Raw genomic sequence first — 21,182 nt, forward strand, 5'->3', positions numbered from 1 at the left:
CATACCTTCTGATATCCCTTATTCCTCCTCTTCTTAGATATTTCTGATCCCATAACCAACCCTAGCTCAGTGGGAAAGGAAATTAGGGTTTTAGTGCTTGTTTCTCTTTTTCTTTTGCAGGTGAATTGGTGCTCATGATGACTTTATTTTTGCAGTGGCAGGTGCTTGGAAACATCACAAGATGTTTAGGAGCATCTGGGAACCAATATTACATATGAAAACGTAAAATTACATCATTAATGGAGATAAAAACAAAATACCTTGTTTTCACCTCAAAACAAGTTTTGAGGTGAGAACTACATTAAGCTTTCAAAATGATAAATTATGGCTTTACCAATCATTATTGACCTCCTCATGTCCTTGTTGATCATCATTGGCATATAATCACTGAATTTGACCATGATGGGACCCTAAAACCTTATGAGACCAAACCCTAAGACCTAATGAAATATACTGCAGAGTGAACATGAGCCATGACTGAAATATATGGGAGAGGATCAGCAAGTACAGATCATGAGGGAAAATTGATTAAACCCTACCATCAATGAATCCATGACCTAATGGAATGAAAACTCATCAGTATGGGACTCCTACTATGAAATGCAAAAGAGCGGATTTTGATCACTGATGGCAATGTGAAGACACTGACACTAACATGGTTCGCTCCCAAAGTAAGGGGAAGATCGTCACCACATCCATGAGCCCCGCAAAGGGTTCCTCCATGTAGCAGCAGCAGCAGAGGGATATGGTCATCTTCTCCTCACCCACAGGGGTATCGTTGCACTCTTAGGTCAAGCATTCATCCGATCTGACTTTTGGAGCACCTCTACCCAACGAGCTTATCTATCACCACTCCATTCTGGAAAATGCCAAGTACAAGCAGCGACATGATCAGCATCAAGTACCACACAAGTTTCAGGTGGGCAACAAAGTTTGGTTACATCTGCAGAAAGAACGCCTTACAAGAGCCCATTAGAAGCTCAGACCATTCTGACATGGTCCTTACAGCATTACCAAGGTTGTGGGAAGCAATGCTTTGGAGCACAGCATTCCTCCATTCCTTATCTTGAACCGAGTGTTCAATGTGAAACGCCCTCAACCATGCTTCCCACCATTACTGGACACATCAGAGATTGCATAACAGCTCACCAAGGACCAAGTTCAGCAGATGGAGGAACTCAACGCAATGGGGACCATTGCTTCCTAAGGGGGGAGGAATGATCCAGGTGGATGTTGGTGGCCACCCACCTATCCCACTTGGACACCAACAACTATCTCTTTCAGTTTTTCAGTTTCCTTAATTGTAGCACAACTTACTATTTTTAGCAATTTTTCGGGTCCTGAACTTCCAGAGGCGTTTTGAGGCCCTAAACGATGTTTTTTGGGAAATCTAGGAGTAACATGGGTCCATGGACACATATGTTTCTTCCCAAAGTTGTATTCCTTGGATAGATCTTTCTAACGAGCTATTTTGCGTGTCAAATGGAGATTGTATGCCAAAGTTATGACCCCGGGAAGTTGATGTACCAATTTACCCGAAACGAGGCCCACAGTTTGGCATTTCATCTCCTAGGGTTAAGTTTTTAGATGTTTAGGGTTTTCTATTATTTCTCAACAATAAATAGGCCTTCGATCCTCATTGTAACACATTTCAAAGGCATGTAGCTGCCACATCTCTTCTCAAAGATAAGCTACCATCGCCCTAGCTGGTTTATCTCCATTTCTGTTTGTAAGCATATTTCATTATTTTACATTAATGAAATGAAGTATTATTTCCGCTGCATCTCTGTATTCATGGTTATGTCTGTACTTTATTGCATTCCTATTTAAATCTGGATCACTCATGGGACGACACCTCCTTGGAAGCCCTTAAGCCTGCTACATACCTTGAGCTTGCTTATCTGGGAGTCAAATTTGCTCCCTATATTTGTCAACATCATAATTTAGGTAACCAATGGACTAATCACCATTCCATGCGGACAGCCCAATTCTTGTTTTGATGCCATAAATACACATGATACTTTATGTCCAAAAATAGAGAAACACAAATTCCCAAATTAATACTAACAATATAAACACAACATTCCCTCTATCTGTAATATTCAAAGTTAAATTTTATTACCTTAGTTTAAGCCAAGGATGGTAGATGGAGAAAAATGGTACGAGTTTGCATGTCCACTGCGATTAGAGCAAATTCTACTAACCCATATGAAATGTCTTGAAAAATGCCATCGCAAACACTTGTCTAATACATCTCCCCAAACAAATAAATATATAAATAATTGCAGCAGTAACCAGTGAAGTTACTTTCTTATGCACGGTTCCTGAGCTATGTGACTTCAGATGCATCTCGAACAACATTTATTATTGTTGTGTAGAGATTTGTATCATCCAATGGCCAAGCTTTTGGATTTACATTAACTACTACTTTCGCCTGATCACAGCAAATAAAATGAAAACCATCAATGAGATGCCATTGTTGGAGCCTCCTCTAAAACCCTAAACGCCATTTGAAGATATAGAGAATAAATCCTGAGAGAGGAGAATCTTACATTCTTGTCTAAGGCATTACTTGCTTCGCATATGTGGTGAAAAAAGATACTTTTTTCTAGTTTCCTTAACATATGATGCAGAAGCAATGCTTTGAAGATTTTCCTTCCCATTTAAACCCTTCACAATTAAATACCAACGTTTATGCCTATGAATAACTTCAAACATTAATCTAAACCATGATCATTTTCATATTCATATCCTCAAATCTAAATCCCTTCATACATTCATCTCAACCCTAATCTTGCTCAAATTCAAATCGTCTAATATGAAGCCCTCTTATTGGGATAGACTTATTCGCATTATTTTAAACCAATGTCAAAATTTTGGCTTCGTCGAATGAACCTCGAACCATTGTCGAGCATCTAATGGGGGCGCAACAAGTTTCTTCTTCACAAGCACACCATTTGTGGGAATCGTGGGTTGACCTTGGCCACAGGCGTGTATAGCATACTTCATGAAAACTAAAATAAGTCTCGTACCCCTGTCCCGCATTGGGAAGTTGCAAGTTGTCCGCAAAAAGTTCCTTTTGTCTTTAATTAAGACCATTAAAATAATTCTAAATTATAATTAAAATAAATAAAATAAAAATATAACTTTTAAGACAAAATATGTCTTTTGCCTTTAAAAAGCATTTTAAAACCCCACTTTGTGTAGTAGTGAGTGCCTCGCTTGAGCAATATCTTGATGGTTCAAAAATATCTTGATGGTTCAAAAGATTTTTTCAGTTGGTGTGGGAAAGGAGGTTCACTAATCTGCTATGACTCTTATGTGAAAAAGTGTTTTGTGACAAGTGCATAACACAAAATCTATAGAAAGAAAAATGAAAGAAATAACTAACTCACAATGGCATTGTTATTATTGTTACCATATTCTTCTAAGCTTCACTGGAATATGACTATAATATGGCTGAAAAGATAGCAAACCACTCTCATTTGGATTTTGATCGTGAATATGCATCTTCAGATGAAAAAAATCCTTATTTGGGTTTTGGTCAAATATGGAGAGGAAAGAGAATTTAGAGAATCATCAATGATGTTGAGTTTGGTGAAGAAATAAAGAAAAAGATTACAATTGAGGAGTGTCGGGACCACCTTAAGATGTTTCAAAAGCATTTAATGTTTGAATAGTGATCAAAGGGATCAACCAATGAATGTGGAGAAAAAGCATGGACCAAGGAAAATGAATTACTGGGTAATGTTACTCAAGGATTTGTTGAAAATGCAATAAGAAAGTCCTAATTTAATTTTTTCCTTGAATTAAACTAGGAAATAAATTGTAATTCCACATCTCATGACAACTTGTAATAGTTAACAAAGTTAATTTGAAATGGTTGGCTCAGTTAATTCGATTTGAGGGTCTAACTTGAGTCATTTAGAGTGTCTCCTACTTTATAGGAGCCCTCTTTGAGTTTAATTTGAGTTGTAATTATTTAATTCAGTCTAACTAAGTTCAATTCAGTTAAACTAGTTCTAACAGATGGAGGAATTAGTGGGAGATACAGTAGTGGGGTGTAACTTGCAGTAGTAGGGTATAACCTGCAGTGATCAACCAATAAACTGAAGATTCACTCATAATTAACTCATGCATGTCAGATCATAGAAAGACCCAGTCGATATTAGAGTTTAGGGACAGTGTACTATCAATTGTTTTCATCATCTGAATTGTACAGATGGTGCATGAAATCAAAGGAAGGCCTATGAAGATTATGCAATTCATAATTGTGGAATTTCCCAACTAAACATGGGCTAATTCTCAAGGGAACTACACAAGGAAATAGGAGCTTGGAAAGAAGGAGAATTTGCTAAGTATTGGCTTGAGCTTGTCTAGGAAGCAGTGAGATAGATAGAGATAGTGCAAAGGTTACTCAAGCTTGAGAAAAGCATTGTAATCTTCTCATATTTTCTGTTAACACAATATATAGATAGAAGGGGTTTTAAGTTGTGGCTTTCCCCATAAAATTATTGTGTTATGTGTGATTGAATTATTTCTCTTGTATGCTTCGTGATTTCATTGATCATTTATTATTTCCGTTGATGACTAGAGTATATTCAAGTCAATTGTTTTAACATATTACAATCAACAGTTTGAATCTACAAGGAATTTCTATATGGTATCGAAGTTGAAATCACTATAAAAGAGGAGAATATGAGTTTGTATTTTGTAGGAGAAATCGAATTTGCAGTATCATACTTCAGAGCCAACAGGATGTCGTTCTACAGATTGAGACTTGAATATGCCCTTGAAGGTAGTTTGAACTATATTTCTTGGAAGGATAAGATGGGGCAGTGTTGGAAGACAAGGGGCTTAAGGAATTCATAGACAAATATATTCCTAAGATAGTTGACGCTCAAGATCTGGCAGAGTGGAGAAAATGTGTGGAAAAGGCAAGAAGGATTATCCTAGAAGGATCTCGAGATCATACTGTATAAAACCTCCATGGTAAGAAAACTCCATTTTCAATGTGGAAGTCATTGACAGACCTGTTTCAAAATATAAGTGACCATAGGAAGTTGGGTTTGAAGGACAAACTCAGAAAGATCAATATGGAGAAGGATGACCAAGTTCACCCAATTTTGTGATGAGCTTGGAAGTGTTGGTGTTATGGTTTTTGTAGATGATCTGGTGAGCCTAACACTTCTACGCCTTCCCAAGATATTTCACAGCTACCAAGACTCAATTAATGGGAGGGAGAAACTACTAGAGTGGGAACAATTGTGGTTTGACTTGGTACAGAAAGAGATTCGACAGAACATCAGAGATGGATCCTCATCCAAGAATCATGATGAGGAGAATTGTGCATTAGCTAGAAATGCAAAGAAAGGGAAGGGGAAGTCATTCCATTCCAAATCAGATTCCAGTCAGGGTGGAAATAATAAGGACATGTCGAATATTAAATGTTTTCACTGTCAAAAGCTAGGACACTCTGCCACAAAGTGTTCGCACAAGAAGGTCAGTAACAAGCCATCAGGAGGAGTGGTAGGTGAAGCTCTTGCTTCACAATTCGATCTAGATTTCACCCTCATCACTTGCATGGTGACATCAATGATGGGTAGTGTGTAGTACCTGGATAGTGGAGCCTCATTTTATATGACCAGAAAAAAAGAGTTCTTCAGTGAATTGGAGGAGAAGGACCTCCAGATGCACTTCGAGATGGGAGATGATGGGAGGTATATCACAACCAGAATCGATATTGTTACCTTTCATAAGGAATCTAGTTCTCCTCTCACATTAAAATATGTCATGTATGTTATGGGTTTGAAGAAGAATTTGGTTTTAGTTTCCATGTTATAGGATCTTGCTTATGATGTGATATTTAGAAAGGGAAAGGATTTCCTTCGTCACATAGCCTCAGGATAGGTGAAGCGGATCGGGGTTCGGGTGAAGAACCTCTACAAATTAGATGTAAAATATTGTGTTTCTTTGAGCAAAAAAGTATAGAAGGTGCAGAGCCAAGACATTGTTGAGTTGTGGCATAGAAGATTGGGTCACTTGCACCACAGAGCTTTGAATATCATGCAGAAAATTTCTACAGGACTTCACGAGGGTATGCTATAGAAGAGAGACACATGCAAAGGGTGTATATTGGGTAATTACACCAAATCTTACTTTCATGATAAAGAAAGTTGAGCACAAGAAAACCTTGATAGAATTCACTCAGATGTGTGTGGACAGTTCGCGAAAGCATCCACGTCTAAGAACAGGTATTATGTAATATTTGTTGATTATTTTTCTCGTAAGTGTTGTATTTTCTTCATACAGAAGAAAGGTCAAATATTTGCTAAATTTTGTGAATTTAAATCACTTATCGAGAAAGATACTTGCAGGAAAGTTAAAGCTCTCATAATCTATAACAGTGGAGAATATGTGTCAAATTAATTCAATAGCTTATGTGCATCTGAAGGAATCTGACGGGAGTTAATAACACCTCATAACCCATAAAAAATTGGGGTGGCTGAAAGGAAGAACAGGAGTATTGTGGGAGTTGCACAGGCGATGCTACATAATCAGGACCTATCGTTGCACTTATGGGCTGAAACATGCAACATAGTTGTTTATTTGTAGAACAGAAGCCCTCGTTGAATTATTGAGATGAGTACACCAGAAGAAGATTTTTCAGGTAATAAGATAGATGTGGCACACTTCAAGATATTTAGTTCATTAGTCTATTGTCATGTTACCAAGGATGCTCAGAAAAATATAGCGCCAACAGTTGAGTTGGGAATATTTGTGGGGTACATTGATACACCTCACAATTATCGAGTGTACCTGCCATCCAACAGGATGATAGTGGTTCATAGAGACATGAAGTTCGATGAAGACAAGGCCATGATATGTTCCCTTGAGAGGGAGCTTTAGTTAGATGCATATTCAGGATCTTTTAGCTCCAAAGGAGGAACCTCAGGATGATGTGGAATAGCCACATGCAGAGGAGTAGAAAGTGGAAGCACCCACTCATGCAGAGACATCTAGAGATGTAAGGAAGTGCACCAGAGAAGTTGATAGATTCATGCATTATGCTAGAGAGAATGTGGTAGAACCCACATCTCAGTGCAGGCAGAGGAGGTCATGATATCTATACACTGACTACATGGCTCCGATGAGCGAGAGTGTAGAGGTTGAGCCATCCTCATTCGAGGAAGCAGTGCAGCAACCAGTACGGTTTGATTCCATGGTTGACGAGTATGACTCCATTATCAAAAACAATGTTTGGGAAGTGGTCCCAAGACCAACAAACAAGTTAGTGGTGAGTTCCAGATGGATTTACAAGGTAAAGCAGGTAGCAGATGGGAGTGTGGAGAAACACAAGTCCATATTTTTGGCCAGAGGATTCTCTCAGGTGGAGGGAATTGATTACGATGAGACCTTTGCTCAAGTAGAATGGTACTCTTCAATCAGATATATTCTATCATTGTCAGTGCAGATGGGATGGAAGATACATCAAATAGATGTGAAGACAACATTTCTCAACGGTATTATTGAGGAAGAGGTGTATATTGAGCATCTGAAAGGATTCAAGACCTTCAACAAAGAGTCACATGTGTGTAGACTGAAGCAAGCGTTGTATGGACTAAAACAAGTACCTTGTGCTTGGTACACCAAAATTGATAGCTATTTCACCGGGTTGGGCTTCACCAAAAGTGAAGTAGATGTGAACCTTTACCATATTGTGGTTAAAGGTAAATTGTTGATTATAGTATTATATGTTGATGATTTGATTCTAACAATTAATGAGAAGTTGATAAAATCTTGAAATGAGGATCTTGCAAGAGAAATCAAGATGAAGGATCTGGGGCTCATGCATTACTTTCTTGGTATGGAAGTATGGCAAGGAGATGAGGAATTGTACGTCTCTCAAGGAAAGTATGCCAATGAGATATCAAAAAAGCTCCACATGGAGAGTAGAAAACCCATGGAGACTCCTCTAGTAGGTAATTGGAGGAAGATGGAAGATGTTACTTCAGGTGAAGTAGTTGAGGCTATTATTTATAAACCTCTTATGGGTTAACTTATGTATTTGGTGAACACATGATTGGACATGTGTTTTTAATAAACCAGCTTAGTCAAGCCATGGTTAAGCCAACCAAACTTTATTGGAAGGCAATTAAACATGTGTTGAGATACCTCAGAGGCACCACTCAGTTTGGTGTTATGTACGAACGGACAGAGGGAGTGAAGATTCAAGGCTTCACATATGTAGATTGAGCAAGGAGTCCATCTGACAGAAAGAACACATCAAGGAGAATCTTCAGTATTGGGCCAGTAGTTGTTTCTTGGTACAGCAAGAAGCATATATCAGTTTCACGCAGTTCAGTAGAAGTAGAGCATATGGTTGCTAGTTAGGTAGCTTGTGAGGCTATCTAGATGAGGAAGATTCTTGTTGGTTTATTTAGTCAGCAGATGGATCCTATAGTGATTTATTGTGACAATCATAGCTGTATCAAACTCTCAGAGAATCCATTTTTTCATGATCGGTCCAAGCATATCGACATCTAGTATCACCATCTAGGAGATTATGTGCAGAGGAGAATCATGTTGTTGAAGTACATTCCTACAAAGGAGCAGGATGCAGATATTTTAACAAAGGGCATTGTCAAGATGCAAATTCGAGTTTCATAGAGCCAGGATCCTGGTAGTAGATAATTCATTTCTTGTTGAGAGGGAGTGTTGAAAATGAAACAATAAAATCCTAATTTAATTTTGTCCTTGAATTAAATTAGGAATTAAATAGTAATTCAACATCTTATGACAACTTGTAATAGTTAACTAAGTTAATTTTACTTAGTTGGCTCAATTAATTCTAGTTGAGGGTCTAACTTGAGTCATGTAGAGTTTCTCCTACTTTATAGGAGCCCTGGTTGAGTTTATTTTGAGTTGTCATTATTTAATTTGGGCTAACTGAGTTAAATTCATTTAAACTAGTCCCAACTAATGGAGGAATTAGTGGGAGATCTTGTAGTGGGGTGTAACCTGTTGTGATCAACCAATAAACTAAATATTCAATCATAATTAACTCATGCATGCCATATCATAGAAAGATCCAGTTGAGATTGGAGTTCACAAACAGTGTACTATCAGTTGTATAATCATTTGAATTGCACAGATGGTGCATGCAACCAGAGGAAGGCCTATGAGGATTATGCAATTCATAATATTGGAATTTCCCAATTTAATATGGGTTAATTTCCATGGGAACTGTGTAAGAAATAAGAGCTTGGAAGGTAGCAGAATTGGCTAAGTACTGTCTTGAGCTTGTCTGGGATGTAGTGAGATAGATAGAGATAGTACTGAGGTTTCTTGGACTTGATCAAAGCATTGTAATCTTCTCATATTTTATGATTAATGCAATATACAGATAGTGGGGGTTTTTAGTTGTGGCTTTCATGGGAAAATTATTGTGTTATGTGTGATTTAATTCTTCTCTTGTATGCTTCATGATTTCATCAGTCATTTATTATTTCCGCTGATGATTAGATTAGATTCAAGTCAATTTTTTTAGCATATTACAATCTACAGTTTGAATCTACAATGAATTTCTACAGGATTTATTTTTAATGTTGAAGAAAAAATGAGGTAGAAGTCAAAATATCTCCATCTATCTCGTGTATCTTGAAACCTCACCAGATTGTTGGCATGCATTTCATGTGGGAAAAATGTATTCAATTGGTAAGCAAGATCATGTTTGGAAACAAGGTTCTTGGTCTCATTTTGGCCCATGGTATGGGACTTAGAAATACGTTGTAGGTTATAAATGTTATATAAAATATTACGTAGTTCGTGGATCTAGGTTTGAAGACTTACCTTATTGTAATGCCAGTGAATTTTCTACATTACTGGAGACGAGTTTTCCAAATGGAAACCTTTTTATTTATACCCTTTACCAGTTTTCTTGCTTGAGGATGCTTTCAGGGAGAACACAAAGAAACAAAGGTTATTAACCAAATGGAGGGAAAAAGTTGGAATTCTACTGATAGTCTATGCAGCATTTCAAAACTTATCTTTAGGAAAATATGTGAAAGAAAGGATATCGCATATGATATTTTTGATGCTTTACAAATTCGTTTTGATTTATTCATTTTTTATGAGGCGCGCATGACAAAAAACACAAAATTTGATATAAAACAAGTATTAAAACAAGTGAAGACCCAACACAAAATTGCGTTGACAAGTTCTCCTTTACAAAATAATTTGATGGAATATTATTATATGGTAGACTTAGTAAAAGAAGGATTCTTTGGAAAACAACCATAGTTCAGAAACGTTTCCAAAGCCCCATAGAAAATGGTCAACATGCTAATTCAATTTCAAATGATGTGAAAATAATGAATCAAATATCACATGTCATATATGAACATTTAAAAGGTTTTTTACAATGTATGGGCTTGAATGTGATGAAGGATGAACTTCCTCCAAAATGTGTATATGTGATATCTACACATCTTTCTCCATTACAGTGGCAGTTATACATCAGATTCCTAGAAGTACATGGGTTTATGAAGAATGAAAAGAATGTGTGTAAAAGGGGCACATAGGAAATGCTTCTTCATTATTTAGCCCAGATTTGGAATCATTTAGGGTTACTGCAAATAGCCAAAAAGGGCAGAGACTCTCAACACGATGATGTCACAGTTGAGAATTTCATTTTGTATGTAGCTTCAGCAATGATGATATGGATCATGACTTCATGAATGGAGATAAGATGAAAGGTAGAGTGGATTGGACAAGAAAAAACAAAGAAAATGATTTGGAAGAGGTTCCCCTGCAAGCTGATAAGTGGTGGGAGGACATTATTCTAGATAAATCTTATGAAAAAAATGATTATAGTGGTAAGATGGTATTGTTGCTATATCTAATGTACCTAAGCTTTGAGCAATATTATAAGGCATTTGTTTTTAGCCAAATATTGGTTACATTAGATCTCATTGAGTCATTCCTCATAAAATTACCCCTGCATGGAAAGTAATATTAATACTGGAGGCAAGGTAAAGAATGGTGTGTTAGAGAAACTAATTCCAACCGCCTTCTAGTTGTCATAAAAGGCAATCCAGGTGTCATACTCAGTTTGAATTTAGTCTAGTTCGGTTGAGTTACACTTGAGTTCTAGTTTATTCATTAATTATTGTTGTCTCATGTTAGTTTCCTATGTTATAGTAATCAAATTCAAGCTTAGTCTTTTTATTATTTTGGTCATTTTGTAAAGTCTAGTTATGATCTCTTAAAGATCAATTTATTAGTATTTTGAGTGAATATTAGAACGGATTTGGGTTTTTCATCATTGAGTAGAATCAAGTGGTGTATTTTTAAGTTAATTATAAGATCAAATCATCAAATCATCATCATTACAAGTTGTTGTTGTGCTTTCACTTTGCGTTGCGCTTCTGCAAATCAAAGGTTTTCCTACTACCACGACCATCCCCAGGTTCCAAATTTCTCTTTTCTAGTATAATTCATGTCATCTACTCGTAGATTAATATTTAGCAATTGAGGAGAGCACCTATTAAATCTTGCAACCCTCATAACCTTTAACTTGTTTCACTAGTTGTCAAACACTTAAATTGCATCAAAAAACCATAGAATTCATATTTTGTTGTGAGTCTTGACAACTGCAGATAGAAATAAGCTCAAATGAGGATACATAGTTAGGCTTGAGCCTCAAGATCTAGCCTTGATAAACTCAAATCTAGTAATTAGGGTTTATTTTGAGCAGATTGGTGGCATCAAGCTTTGTGAGAAGATACAAGGTTATAATGTTTAGTTGACCAAAGAGTTTGCTTTGAATATCACCAGGGTAGATGTTAAGATTGGAGAGTTGAGTTTTCCAGTGTTGATGTCACCATTTCAGTTGCTACAAATATTCCTCTACAAGGTGAACATTGGTTCAAGTGATTTCCTCTAGACATAGCCAACTACAAGGATTTCCTAAATCCAAAATACAAAAACAAGGAATATGAAGCTATTGTGCCAAGAGAATATATGTTATAACCCTATAGAAAAATTCTTAAGGTCATACAGAGATATTTCGCTTGTGAAGGCGGATTTGGGAGAATTTATAAGTATAATTTTAGGATATTGATGTATTTCACAGGAAAAATCCCTTCGAATCTGCCTTTCTATTTATTCAGAAGAATTAGTAAAATGGAAGATAGAGTTCAAGGTAAGAAAAGTCAAGTAGATCCCGATCTCTTTTATTTCTCTCTGACTAAGTTATTAGTGGTGAAAGAATTGAAAAATAAAAATCAGACATGGTACTCATTCATAGATTCATCCAAGTTGAGAGTTGAGTTTCCAAATAGCCCCTGGAGTAAAAAGGATACACCTTAATCTGTGGCAAGGGATGTGCAATCACCAGTTGATAACTTAGTAAAAAGGCCATCAACTTCAGTTGACCCATCAGACAAGAAAAAGGGTAAGAAGCTTCATTTATCTCCTGAGGTAGTGGAAGTTCCCAAGAAGCCACTCACAAGAGTTGTTATGAAAAAATTTCTAATGGAGAAAACACTTAAACAAACAATTGAATTTATAGATATCATATCATAGGATGTTGTTTCAGATGACAAGGATAAGGAGATTGTAGAACTACGGGAACAAATGAAAAAATGATCATTTAGTCATTTCCTAGCTACAACATGACAATAGGGAGTTGAATAAGATTGTTTTGGATAAGACACAAAAGGTTGATGAAGTAGAGCTAGTGATGAAAACAACACCATCTTCCACTAAGTCAAAAGGTAAAGATAAGGCAACAACAGAGAATATTAAAAATCTAGATACCACATCAGCAAGAATTCTTGTGACCAAGTCTTCAGCAAGGAAGTTGCAACTACAAAAGGAAGAGTCAATCCAAGAAAAGAAGAAGGTTGAGGTGGATGAAGGGAAGCATACTTTAACATAGGATGAGGAAGCAGTTGAAGAAATCTCAAAATGAGATTACTAGGCTTAAGAAACAAGATAAAAGGGAGAGACAAAAGATACATGATCATTTTAACATGTGTGAGCTAGCATTGTTAAATATTATGTCTATGCTAAAAATAATTTTTCCCTACACAGATAGCTCAAGAACATCTGCAGACAAAATATCACCTTGAAGAAAGACCTAAGGGTTTCTAAACAATAGTTGCAGGAGGCATTGTAGGAAATACAAGAAAAAGGAAGAGGAAATCTTGATCTATTGGCTGAACCAACGAAAGTCTGAATCTTGACAAGTAATCAAAGCAATTTTGGTTTTTTGTATTTTTCCCAAGTACACAGGTTGAATGAAGATGGATTAGGAAATTGAGATGGTTTGCAAAGGAAGTAGTCTACATAGTGATGTTGCACTACTATCAACAGCGTTAGGGTAATATAAATTTGAGGCTTTGGCATTTTTTTGTGTGTGGGAACTTAAAAAAGGCTTACAATATTGTCAACACCATCAAATGGTTATTTTCCATGCTCAGAGACCTAAGCACTAGTCATTATTTTGAAGGTAAATTTTTTATGCGCTTTTACTGTAGGGATGTTTTTGAAGGATGGAGGGTTTGCAGTATGACAAGAGGATTTTCAAAGGGTAGTTGATGATGTTCAGGTAATTTTTCAGATGCATGATTCATTCAGGGTCTCATAAAATGATCAGAAGTAGACAAATCATCAACTCGTTGCACTTTTGTTGTTTTGTTTCTGCTGAAGAAGAGAGTTCCACATAGCGAACGATTTGAATTTGTATTTCGAGTCTAAACTTCACCAAACCAATTTTTCTGGTCATGGCAAACGTATTGAAGTACATTGGAGATTCAAGCTCCATCTTTGTGTAGGCATTTAATGTAATTTTTAAGAATTCTTTTGGTCAAAACAACTTCCTTGTTTCTAGAAATTAGTTCTATTTTCGCTGCTATAGGGAGAAACTAAAATATTTTTGGGGAATTTGGTTTCTAAAGGAAGGAACTAATTGTATTTGATGTGTATAGGAATTCTTTTTTATTAAGAAATGGTTGTTGAATTAAGGCTTTTGTAATCCATATCAATTTAATGAGAAATTTTTCGGCGTAAATCACATGAAATTTCATTTGTCGACGCGTTTCAAACCAACAAGTGTGGTTCATCGTCAAGACAAGTTGAAGAATCAAATCCAGCTTTGCATAATAAATAGTAAGAGCAGAACACCCAACGGCTATATTTCTTAACATCTATTTTGACCAACGGCTAAATTTGACTGGGAAACGGTTAGTTTAAGGGCACAACCTTTATTTTAATAAATAAGTCAATTCCAAAGAATATTAAATTGAAAGTTAGTCATATATTTATTAAATTAAAGGTTAAAGGGACTTTAAATTAATAGTTCGTTTAAAAATTATTAAATATATAAATAATTCTAAGTTAAAGTTAAAGGGTTATTTTATGAACTTATAATTCGAAATAAATATTAAAATAAATTAAATATAAAATAAAATCAATTTAAATTATAAAAATTAATAAATAAGTCTATTAAATTGATAGTTAGTTATATACTTACTAAAATAATATTATAAAATAAATTAATTTAAATTAATAGTTAGTTTAAAAAATTATTAAATATATAAATAATTAGTTATATTTTTTAATTAAAAAGTTAAAAGGTTATTTTATGAACTTATAATTCAAAATATATATATATATATTAAAACAAATTAGTTATAAAATAAATTCAATTTAAATTATAGAAATTAAAGGGTTAGAAAGAATATTATTATTATTATTATTATTATTATTATTATTAGCATGTTATCCTAGATCATTCAATCAATTTTATTAATAAAGTCGAGAACCTATAACCTAAGTAAATAAAATACCTGAAGAGCGACTAAGAGGTGAGGGCAGGGACCCAACCGCTAAAGAATAACCAAAACTAATATAATAAAATGAAACAACTCATCAAAGACAAACGGCCAAAGAGAGAAGGATACTGGAAAACAAGGGGAAGATTAGACCAAGAACCAGCTAAAAAGGAGGGAGGGGAGGAAGGGAAGAAAACGACTAGGTTGGGATCCAGCAACTACTAATCTTCCATCTGTCCTCTCTATTGAGATTGTTCGGTATTTTTTCAATCTCAAGGGCTTCTCTAAATTTGTGGTGATGGAACTGCGAAACTTTAGCAATAACACTTGACTCCTCTATACAAACATGATGTTTGGTTCTCTCAGCATGCTCAGCTAAAGCGGAAGACTTGGTTCTCCTCTGCTTGAGGTCCACTGCATGCTCACTAATCCTTTGATTAATGGAGCGACCAGTCTCACCAATATACGGGGTCCCACAGGAACAAGGAATGATATAAACCCCTTTCATATCCTTAGGGTCGATAGGATCCTTCATAGATTTGAGGGACCTACGAATGGTGTTGAGGGGTCTAAATATCAAGGGGACATTATGGTTCCTAAGAATCCTTGCAATCTTATCAGTAGCCCCTTGCACATACGGAAGATGTCCCCAAGGACCCGCTCTTTCGGTTCTCTTTTATTTAACGAATTTTTGGCAGCTTTGAGGAAAGCTTTCTGACCCAGGTACTTACTATAACCATTCTCAACAAAGACATTCAGGAGGTGGGATTTTTCTTTCTCAAATCTCTTTTCATCAGAGATCCTCAAGGCACGAGTAGCAAGGGTGTTGAGAACACCCAACTTCTGAGCAAGGAAATGGTGGGAATTGGCATGAAGATACTGCTCTGTATGTGTTTTCTTTTGAAACACTTGGTGGGAGAGGGAGCCATCACTATTCTTTGAAATAATAATATCAAGGAACGGGAGGCAACCATCGACTTCTTGTTCCTTGGTGAACTTAATGGTTGAGGATTGACTATTGAGATGATCAAAGAAGAGATCTAACTCCTCTTGGACATGAGACCAGATGACATTAGTGTCATCTACATACCTTTTCCAAAGATTTGGCAGGAGGTGGGCCGAGTTTAGAGCCTTGGATCCAAAATCTTCCATAAAAAGATTCGCTACGACAAGAGATAGGGGGGAGCCCATGGCAACACCACAGGTTTGCTCAAAGAACTCCCCTTCAAAACTGAAGAAGGTAGAAGTGAGGCAGATCTCGACTAATCAAGCAGTATCCGGATCTGTTAGGCGGTTGATCACCTCCAAGGCCTCATTAATAGGGATGCAGGTGTACAAGGAAACTACATCAAAACTAATGAGAATGTCCTCAGGGTCCAGCTTAATGCCCTTGAGCTCATTAATAAAGGAAGCAGAGTCTTTGACGAAGGACTCTGTTCGGCCAACTAAGGGCTTAAGCTTTAAGGCAAGGAATTTAGCAAGAAGGTAGGTAGGACCACCAATGGTGTTGACAATGGGCCTAAGGGGAGCTCCTTCTTTGTGAATCTTGGGGAGCCCATAGATCCTAGGAGTGATGGGATTGCTCTCAATGAGCTTATGGTGCAAGGAACACACAGATTTATAGGATTTAATGGCAAGGGCCACATTCCTAGAAATCTTCTTTAAAGGGTTTTTGGGAAGCTTCTTGTAGCTTCCACTATTATGAAGATGATCCAACATCTTACAGCGGTAATCAACCTTGTTGAGAATGATAGCAACCCCACCTTTGTCGGCTTTCAGAACAACGATATCATTGTTCTGGTTTAGGGATCTAAGGGCTACAAATTCTTCCCTGCTAAGGTTGCTCTTAGGGGGCTTTGCCTTCCTCAGGATTACGGCACAATCCTGCCTGATAGTGTTTTTAATATTATCAGGTAAACCTCTAATCCCGAATTCTATGTCACAAATAATGTCATCCATCGAGATCTTCTTAGGGGTTAAGGCAAAATTTAACCCTTTACTTAAAACATTAAAAACTAAAGGGGGAAAGGAAAAACTAGATAAATTGATCACCTTATTATTAATGTGAGATGGAGGGGAAAGATGATGATTATTATTATTATTATTGTTGTTGGTGTTGTTGTTGTTGTTGTTGTTGATATTATTATTATTATTATTAATTTTATTATTAATATTACTATTATTATTACTGTTATTATTATTATTATTATTATTATCTACGTTATTATTATTATTATTACCGTTATTGTTCTTATTGTTATTATTATTAATATTATTACCTTTCTTATTATTATTAAATTATTGTTGTTATTATTATTATTATCATTATTGCCGTTGATGTTATTAATATTATAATTAATAATATTATTATTATTGTTATTCACATGGTTATTGTTATTGTTGTTATTATTATTATTATTATTATTATAAACATAATTCAAATTATGAAAAACCTGGAGGTTCGAGCTCTCCCATAGGCCAGTTGTATCAATGAACAAAGTGAAGCCATACTTCAGCGGTTCAGTCACCAATAGGTCAGGAGAGGATAAATAAACAGGATTAGAAACGCACGGGGGAGAACAAAGCGAAAGACAACCTGGAGAGGATCTCGATAAACCAACTCCACATCCTAAGGAAGAGCTGCATAACGTGCTGTCCTTTAGTTTATTTATCGGAGCCTGCAGACCTTCATCAAGATTGTCTTCACGTAGCCTGCAGAGGGAAGAACAATACAATGGATAGCCAGTAGTGGATACCAACGAATCACATCCATGTTCTGAAGAAGAGATGCATACTGCGTCGTTCTCCAATTTATCTTCTGGAACCCTCAGACACAAATTAAGATTGTCTTCACGCAGCGGATCATCTGAGATAAGAGATGAACGAGCTCTGAGGATGGGTTCGAAGGAGACCAGATCACTCGTTAGGCATCGATTAGACTGGTAGATAATTCTCCCCCACGCCGGAGCGAAGGATATCTGAAGACCAGAGCGGATTGCGGGGACAGGAGGAACCGGCCTCAACATTAGTGCTTGCATTATCATTAACTTTGGAGCGATGGAACAAATCCGAAAACCCACAAGAAACCCAATCCTTGAGCGCAGATTTCTGTCCATCCGAGACACGACTGTGGGAAATAATTCCCAAATATTTCAGCACCAATTTTTGAAACTTAGAGAGATGCTTATGCTTCCAAATCTCTTCTAACCGCAGAGATTTTAAGGTCGAACAAGCATCTATCCTGGCCCAAAGAGAGGCGGAAATCAAGTTTGCAAGAACTAGATGCAAACCCATAAGATAAAGAGAGAGCTGATTCAGGGACCTTCTGACCCTATTGATTTCAGCCCTTAATAAAGCTAAACTAGCCTTAAGGAAAACCTGATGGTTCTGGGGAGAGTGAAGGCGATGACTAATCTGAGCGAAGACCGAGATAATGGAGGAGTCCCTGCATCTTTTAAGAAACAACAGATCCGACTATCAATTTAATAGACTTATTTATTAATTTTTATAATTTAAATTGATTTTATTTTATATTTAATTTATTTTAATATTTATTTCGAATTATAAGTTCATAAAATAACCCTTTAACTTTAACTAATTACTTATATATTTAATCATTTTTAAAATAACTATTAATTTAAAGTCCCTTTAACCTTTAATTTAATAAATATATGACTAACTTTCAATTTAATATTCTTTGGAATTGACTTATTTATTAAAATAAAGGTTGTGCCCTTAAACTAACCGTTTCCCAGTCAAATTTAGTTGTTGGTCAAAATAACCGTTAAGAAATATAGTTGTTGGGTGTTCTGCTCTTACTATTTATTATGCAAAGCTGGATCTAATTCTTCAACTTGTCCTAACGATGAACCATACTTGTTGGTTCGAAACGCGTTGACAAATGAAATTTCATGTGATTTACGCCGAAAAAATTCTCATTAAAAAGAAATGGTTGGTCAGGGTTAGAGAAAGAAAACATTGTGCATTGTATATCTTCAGAAATTTTTCAGTGAATGATGAAGGCTTAAGTTGACTTTTACAAAGATTCATGTGTCAATTGCTTATGGTGATGTTTTCTCTTGTATATGTGAATTTATCTTTTGTTACAATCAAGCTTTAAATGTTATGTATTCATGTTTAGTTAAGCCAGGATTTATTTCAGAATTCAATGTTAAGTGTTATGTTATAGATTACTAAACATTTAATGTTCTTCTTCCATTGTGACATCTATAATTAATACTTACTTAGTTTCTTTAGATGTTATTATTTACATTACTCCTCTGCTCACCACCTCTACAACGAATTTGATAAAAAAATACCATAAGGATTGCCTATCTTTCCCCTGTATAAGGTTTCCTAATTTTCCCCATCATATCACTGAAAATCATCAGCTCCATATGACCATATGCCCAATGAATTTTCTCTCTTTCCTGCCTTTAACATGGTATCATAGCTCATTCTACATAAGGCTCTTTTAGATAAGCCAAGAAAAGAGTGTGAGCCTACATAAGACTCTTTAAGAGAGTAATAGAGAACACATGAGTAAACTAGAAACGCCCAATAAAGAAAAAGAAAAGTAGCCTAGGGATTTGTAGTGAGATCGCAGTCCATTCATGCAAGAAGAGAGTGTGAGAAGCCTTCGTTGTTTTACAAAGTCACCATTCCTACTGCAATAAAGACTATTGTTGCAAAGTCATTGAAGGGAAAGGAGTATTCAGAATCCTACATTGACTTCTGCTAAGCAGTATTGTTATAATGCCCAAGGAAAGCTTATCAAGTCACGTTATTGAGTAGCTATAAGAAAAAATCACATTGATGCAGCGACACAACGCCCATGGAGCAACATAGCAATGTCCACAAGTATGTTAGTTGTAAGTTCTCCTTGTTAAGGAACAAAAATACATAAGTCTTCAAAGTTAAAAGTTGGCATGGAATCTAAATCGTGAGTCCACATTCTTCCCCTCTAAAATCTCAAGCGAAGAGAGCTCGTCAGAGATCAATCAAATGTTGGGAAGGTCACAAAGGTAAATCGTAGCCCTCTTTCCTTATGAGATATCATGAAAGGTCAAAATTTTATGAAATGTAGTTATGTAATGTGCATTGGTTCTTATGAAATGAGCTTATGATAAAAGTCAACTTCATGTTATACATGTGCATCATGTGCATGACATTTTATAGGTTGAAATTCCATTTTAATAGCATGTATTTTTGAAAAAAAGGGGAAGGTAAATTTTAATTAGCATACTTGAATGGATCAATTATGTTCATAATATCCATGAGTATCTTCTTTATTTAAGTAAAAATTTTCAATCATCTTGTTGATTCTTGTTGACCCTCCTTTGTCTGTTATGCTCTTGACCTGCGAGAAGATCCCAGAATACCAAATATGCAAGGAAATGAAACCCAGAACGCAAAACAAAATAAGAAATAACAGCATGTATTTTATTATTCAGAGATGAAAGTAATGTTCACTTGCCTCTTCGAGGGGGCAACCTCCAATAGAGCAGGGCTCAATTACAGAATAAGACACGATGCTCCTCAATGGGGAGTCTCTATCCTTTATATAGGATTCATACATGCAATACCATGGGTCAGTACCATGGTTCTATTAATACCATCTATCTAATACCATGGCCCATTTGCAACTAACTGTGGTTCCTTTCTTTAAATGCGAGTCAACCATTTACAATTATTAATATGGGCTTTATTGACTCTTTAACTAATTATAACTATGACTCAACCCTATTACATAAATAAGTGGGTTAGGTTTGGACCCTAACATGCTCTCCCCCATAAAAATAGCCTTGTCCTCAAGGTTGAAGCTGCGGAAACTACTGAAGAATAGTGGTTGGTTCCCAGGTTGCATCTTTTGGAGAGATATCTTTCCACTTGACGAGGACTTCCTTGATCGTGTGGCCACGCAGGTACCATTCTTGCGTGTAAAGAACCTATTCAGGTCGGAGCCAAATTTAACCTTCTTCATCCAATCTTGATAGACTGGTTTGAATTCTGCAATTGTTCCCTACCACTTTCTTGAGTCATGAGACATGGAAGATGGGATGGATTTTTGTAGTGGGTGGCAAGGCTAGCTTGTAGGCTCTTTCTCCAATGCTCTGAAGTAGGCCCCTTGTCTTTGAGTGATGTTTTCTTGTATGGTTGCAGCCTCAAGAATACCTGATCCCCTTCTTGAAATGTGTGCTCCAAAGGATGTTGGTCTGCATGTTGCTTCATGTGATTCTGAGCTTGATGGAGATTATCTTTGAGGTGGGCGAGCATGGTTGCACGGTTGTGTAGGAGTTGATCCACTGCTTGTACCTTAGAGCATCTAGGGATATAAGAAGT

At 36.2% G+C, this 21,182-nt stretch overlaps 1 pseudogene; it reads left to right on the forward strand.

Moving 5' to 3' along the window:
- Positions 1-3,237: 3,237 nt before the first annotated feature.
- LOC149215037 (protein CHROMATIN REMODELING 20 pseudogene) overlaps positions 3,238-21,182 on the forward strand; it is a 42,581-nt pseudogene continuing 24,636 nt past the window's right edge.

This window comes from Pinus tabuliformis, chromosome 1_1 (genome assembly GCF_031772625.1).
Source record: "Pinus tabuliformis cultivar Carrire ecotype Pingquan chromosome 1_1, CPIR1, whole genome shotgun sequence".
Taxonomy (NCBI): Eukaryota; Viridiplantae; Streptophyta; class Pinopsida; order Pinales; family Pinaceae; genus Pinus; species Pinus tabuliformis.